Here is a 5,724-nt window from a genome sequence, read left to right on the forward strand (position 1 = left end):
TTGGGTGTCTAAAACACTAATAGCCACAAGGTAGACTTTTCCCGTCAGGATATAGACGTCTCTTGACGTACACTACTCTAAACTTTTTTTTGGAATGTGATTATTTAATACAAACCCTTTTTTTATAGCGTTTAATAACCTGTTGAGGAGTCTCAAGGGCCCTTTCTTTACAACCTTTCCGATTACCCTCCACAAAATCTGTCACACTATCCAAGTCGAACTGCTCACAATACTTTAAAAAAAAATACTTTCTTTTGAACAGTCAATATGAAATTGAACGGTAGGATATTATAGATAGATAGCTCTATTCAAGACTTAAAAAGGGCATTGTGATGTGTGTGTGAACATGTTACATACATGTACAGCTTTTAACATACCACGGGTGCACTGTAAACCCAAATATGTTGCCAGAACTCCAGAAGAATTGAGGCAATCAACTCCTACATTTTTTTTTAATCTGCCTGCCTCTATGGGAATTTAACAAAGGAGTGTGTATTTTAAGGAAGAACATTTATTTATTTACGATACATTCTTCATTCATAAAGCAAATTGGTGTCCTTAAAGGTTGAATTTTTCCTAATGTTTTTAATTAAGGCATTAAGATTAATTTCCAAAAGATGTTTTTTACTCTTCTTTTTAGTCAACTTTATCATGGGTGTGTAAACTTATGCAAGCCACTGTAGATATTTATCATGAATTTCTAATATTGACCAGACAACTAATCAGATAGTCAGAAATTTTTTCAGAGTAATTATAAGCAGTAATAACTAATCATAAATAATACCAAAATGAAATTCTTTTGTTACAGCTATAAAAGAAAAAAAACACTGTTTGCTTTTGGCTTCCTGGCTATTTCCTGAGTAAGACAACAGGGCAACAGGTAGTGGCTCAGTCCATAGGGAGTTGGGTTGGGAACCGGAGGTTCAAGTCCCCGTACGGATCAAAGTATGGTGGTGGACTGGTAGCTGGAGAGGTGCCAGTTCACCTCCTGGGCACTGCAAAGGTGCTCTTGATCAAGGCACCGAACCCCCAACCACTCAGGGCACCTTTCCATGGGCAGCCCCCTCACTCTAACATCTCTTAATTAGTGCATGTGTAGGTCCTGAGCATGTGTGTGTAATTCAGGCCTGTGTGTAATAACAACAGAGTGAAAAGTGTAGTTTACTCTTGTAGGATTAATAAAGTATAATAAAAATGTTTTACATTAACCTGTATGAAATGCACAGTGAAATGTGGGTCATTTTTCGCAACCCACAATGTTTGTGAAAAACATTAAAACACACAAAACATTAGCGTTATTTTTGCTTTATATTAATGAGAACAAAGGGGTATTGTATAGTTTGGGCTTTTTGTCTGAACAGCTGCAAAGTAGTGCAGTAACTTTTTACCCAGTTTACGACATTTTAGAACAAGTTCTTTTGAGTGAACTAAAAAGTGTTGGTCAGTGCTCTGGGATAGCTGAGGTGTAGTGCATAGATTAGTCCAAAGATTACCTGGGAGGCATCGCCAAGTCTGGGGAGGCTGACAACAGCATCACTTTCAATGATGACAGAGATCCTCACAGTATTGTAGTTAACTGGACTTGTGCCATGGTCAGTGATGACATTAAGGAGGCCCACTGTAACCCCATCAAGCTCTGGCTCATCAGACTGGTCCTGAATGAAAGAAAAAGAGATACTAATCACAAACTAACACATGGAACAGAATAGATGACATATTTGCTTTCTTTAACCAAGTCCCATTGAAATCCAATACAGCTGGGAGATCTGGGTCTCATTGTGAAAGGTGAAAAACATAACAATCATGTTCTGAACAATTGAATCAGCCAAATTACCAAAGAATCTAAGTGGTGTGAGAGACTGAAACAAGGACATTTACAAGAAAACGTTTAACTGAACATTGAACAAAAAAAACACTATAGTTCCTTTATAGTGAGAAGAAAGAAAACAGACCATATACAAAAACTACGTCCTACAACATGATAGTATATTGATGAACTATTTACATAATACACAGTAGAATATGTTAGTGACTTAAGGATACTCACTGTGCAGGTTCTGAAAAATCAAGAAACATCCTTGTGCAGATACACAGGAAGGGCATGGAGAACAGTAGAGCGCTTGGTGTGGATATCATACATTTTCTATTCAGATAAAAACAGAATTGTATACACCGAAAAGTTTACTGAACAAAGCTTTAAACAGTCCAATCAGAACATATGTCCACAAATAACCTGTTCACATGTTTAATGCAATCAGACAAATGGCAAACACAAAGTGGACAAAAATTGCAAAATTCACAAAGCTCATTTGAAACATGGAACCTGTTCAATGTTCCACAATGAAATATGTAATAATATATTTACCTGTTCATCGTGGATTTTTAAAATGTCAGCTGGAGCATCTGCTGTCTTCCCAGTTCTTGATGCCTTCTGTCTGAATAAGGTCATCAATCGAGGAAGATGGCAGTCAAGCTCAGCATAGAATGTGTTGAGTAGGTTCTGATTCCTAATCTGCTGGAAGTCTGCATACAACTACATTGAAATGACAGCAGGAGGAGAATACAGCCATTTAAAAAAAAAGTTCAATTTGACAACACATTTATAGCAGAAAATAGCGGCCAAATGAGTAAGAATCACAATTTTTACTTTAAAAGAGAGCTGATCCATATTACCTCAGACAGGTCTATGAGCTTGTTCACTGGTGGGCGGCACATCACTATGGCTTTCGGCATAGGGGAAATGCAGAACTGCCAACTTTTCCAAAAACCTTGGAGTGAGATTTGGGGGGAGCCAACCCATATTTTGCCGCGCACAAAGCACTTTCTTTGGGTCTTTCAGCATCATTATCCTTCAGGGTTTAAATTGTGATTTGGTATGTAGCAAATCCCAATTTAAACCCTGAAGGATAATGGGGATGGGGGCTCTTTCTAGAGGGGTCTGGGGGTATGCCCCCCAGGGAAAAAATTTGAAAAATAAACCATAAAATGGCACTTTCTGGAGAGTTTTGTGCAAACAAATGGAGAAATCAAGTCTTACATGATATGTGCAAAACTGTAGGGTTAAGAGCCTTTGCAGTGTTGTAGTATCAACAGGTTTTGGCATTTAGCATTTACATCATTTACATTGTTAATTTCTTAAGATATAAGAACTGACCCAGACTGTGCCAAACATAATGAGCCACTTTACAGAGACAGAAGAATAAGTCAGCAACAGCTGAGAAGATTTGGGTCTTTGTTGAACAGGTCCAGGGGTCCCTGGATGTTGAGGGGACCAACTAAGACCACTGAAATTCTAAAGACTGAGAAACACTGATTTACATAAATTCTAATCCTTTAACCTTTGTGCCAAGGCTCAGTAATGTTTGGCCCTCATCCTCTGTGCCCCACTTACTGTATTTATGTTTTTGGGAAAATAAAGACTATTTGTTCATTTTATGAAACATTGAATGAATTATTTACAGTTAAATTTAGAGATGCACAGAGGTTAGAAAAGCCCAATAGTGGCCCAACATTGCAGTTTATAGTATAGTATAGATGTGTTTCATCAGATTTCTGCTCATGTTTACAACTTTGTGCACAATCAAAATATAACTCCTCCCATCTCTGTTGTCCGAGATTTGGAGAGTTGTAATATAGTATATATAGTGTAGGCCTATATAGTGTAATATAGTCTGCTGTGCATGTTGCTCTGCTGATATGGTGGATCTCATTCAGACCATCGCACAGACACAGAGGCCCATCTGGGTCTCTGGTCTCTGACAAAGTCTAGAGGTGGCTGTACGCTGCTCTTCATCGGAGGTCTACACGGATGCAACGCGTCACTGCCCCCCCCCAGAGCGACTCCACTAAAATGAACATTAGTTGCTACGCTACCAGCCGTGCTGCTCACCTCTATTGTTACAGAGAGAGTTGACACGAAACAACGGACGGGTCATTAAAACTCAGAGCACATACCTGAAGCCGGGGAAATGCACCTGGATGGCTCGTGAAAAAAAAAGTTCTCAGTTTGCGACAATTCGAAACTTCCACAGACAGGGAGCGCTCTTGAACCCCCTCACAGTCTCTGAAGGCACAACTAGTCGATCACGAGTGGCTCAACTGGTAGATCTATAGATAAACTCATCTTTCAGAAATTTGACCGACCGGGTTGACACTTCAGCGTGAGAAATCGGGGGAGTGGCGTGTGCGCGTGTGAAACCAGTCAAATGCGTGTATCTCACGGCCAATGCGTGAGAGTTGGCAGCCCTGGAAATGTGGTCTCCATCATCTTTCTAATGAGGGGCAGGTTCTTCTCAGTCTTCTTGACTTCTTCAACAATTGTCTGCCTCAACTGGCTTGAAGGATCCTTTCCTTGGGGAAAGTTGGGTAGGAAGTTTACTTCTCCTCGCTTGGGTCTTTTAGAGTTGGAATGTGAAGGTCCCTTTTCAGGATTACTTCTTCTTTTTCCAGCATAAAATTCTTTTACCTAACATCCAGCCCATCTCAACTTGTTCCTGTAATTGCCCATCTTAAACATTAGGCTGTTTTTCCATCCATTCCAGCTAGTCTCAGATCCTGCTTCCTTTAAGCAGTGATGTTTGGCTACAAGAGCCTCAGCTGCCATTGTGATATCTTTATTACTTGGGTAAGCCTTAAAACCATTTATAATAGATGCAAGCTTTGCTAAAATGTCATGCTTTAGGTCTCTTGTCAACTTAAGGTGTGTGTTGTTGTTCTCATATTCCACATTTCCATCTTTAAGTTTCAGTTAAACATCAAATGTAAATGTGGGAACTGGAAAAGTACCTGGACATGACACATCTCAAAGTTGTCCCGGGTAAAATGTCAGACTCAAATGCTCAACTCGACATGGAGTGAAATATGAGTATGTTAATTACCAAACAAACAATCCAGGCAACGGTACAAATCCAATAGGCAGAAGATGTGGTCAAAAAAACATACAATAAATCAGGAAACACTGGAAACAAACACTTGGAAATATTGGAAGGTGAGACACAAAAGGACTAACAAAAATCTGGCACAGATAAGTGAATGTGGTGAGTATTTATACTAGGGGAACAGGTGACGATGATTACACAGGTGTGGCACATAAGACAAACAGTGGATATCATAATAAAACAGAAAGTCCGTAAAAACAAACAAAAACATGAAACCAACTAAAACTAAACACAAGGACAAAACCATGACGGTACCCCTGCCTCATAGGATGGCTACCAGATGGCCCTCAAAACAAACAAAAAACAGCCAAAACCGGACACGACAGTCCAGGGATGGCGAAAGGGAGTCCGGAGGAGGGACAAACAGAACAACGTGGCCAGGAAACCAAGGACAGTGAAACTGGGGAACAGAAAGGTTGCAGACAGCTAAGTCCAGGGTCCATGACTACAAACCGCAGTGAACGTGGAGCCCCTTAGACGGCCGAACAGGACGCCGCTGGCTGGGAAGGCAAAACCCTTCTGGCAGCCAAACAGGACGACGAGGATTGTCAGGCGGCCGGCAGCATAGGTGACACCCCTTATGAGACCAAGCAGGTCGGGGAAGGCAGCGTCTTTCTGGAGGCCGAGCAGGTCGGTGAAGACGGCGTCCCTCTGGAGACCAAGCAGGTCAGCAAAGACAAAGTTTCTCTGACAAAGCTGGTTGGTGAAGACAGTGTCTTTTCTTTCCTCTTTTACACATTAAACTAACACATACATACACAGACCAGCTAACAGCCACCCTATTGTC

The 5,724-nt window shown here is 40.7% G+C and overlaps 1 long non-coding RNA gene across 1 annotated transcript; it reads right to left on the reverse strand.

Moving 5' to 3' along the window:
• Positions 1-1,421: 1,421 nt before the first annotated feature.
• On the reverse strand, positions 1,422-2,529 carry LOC116679988 (uncharacterized). The gene is made up of 3 exons (XR_004329615.1): positions 2,366-2,529; positions 2,048-2,143; positions 1,422-1,655 (listed from the first exon to the last, which is right to left on the reverse strand). It is a non-coding gene; the product is annotated as an uncharacterized LOC116679988 (long non-coding RNA).
• Between the last annotated feature and the right edge of the window lie 3,195 nt (positions 2,530-5,724).

The sequence above is a fragment of the Etheostoma spectabile genome, unplaced genomic scaffold, assembly GCF_008692095.1.
Source record: "Etheostoma spectabile isolate EspeVRDwgs_2016 unplaced genomic scaffold, UIUC_Espe_1.0 scaffold00018309, whole genome shotgun sequence".
Classification (NCBI taxonomy): Eukaryota; Metazoa; Chordata; class Actinopteri; order Perciformes; family Percidae; genus Etheostoma; species Etheostoma spectabile.